The sequence below is a fragment of the Apium graveolens genome, chromosome 10 (genome assembly GCF_009905375.1).
Source record: "Apium graveolens cultivar Ventura chromosome 10, ASM990537v1, whole genome shotgun sequence".
In the NCBI taxonomy this organism is placed as follows: Eukaryota; Viridiplantae; Streptophyta; class Magnoliopsida; order Apiales; family Apiaceae; genus Apium; species Apium graveolens.
The window spans coordinates 167,176,683-167,177,214 of record NC_133656.1 but is presented as its reverse complement, the minus strand read 5'-3'; positions in this window follow the sequence as shown (position 1 = coordinate 167,177,214).

The following is a 532-nucleotide window of genomic DNA, read 5'->3' as shown; positions in this document are numbered from 1 at the left end:
ATAAACTTATAAGTTGTAATAACATTTGGTTTGTATTAGTGTCTGTTTCATACTATAACATGTGATCGATCCAGTTGCATGCAAGGGGTCATATTTATTATAATATTCCGTTGTGCCTATTTTAGTTTTATTTATCGGTTAGTGACCCCCAAATCTAGACCCCAGGTTTGGAGGGCGTCATATTTCCTCTAATATTGAGACCTGGAAATCAATTATATACTTGCTGGGAATTTTTGGCTTACTCTTGCTTTGTAAATTCTTATTTCTTTAAGAACAAATGAGGATAAAAGTGAATAGCTTCTAATAGACAGCAGAAGTTAGAAAGATCACAGTTGCAAGAGGATGAAGATGTTAGAAAAATAAGACAAGGGAATTAGTACAAAGATATTTAAACTTGTATTTCAGTTGTTGTAAATTTTAGAAGATTAGATTCTTGTTTCATATCATAACCTGTAAACGATCCGGAGTTAAGGGGTCATTGTATATTATTTTATATTATGTAAAGATTATTTAGTGATACCAAACCTTGACC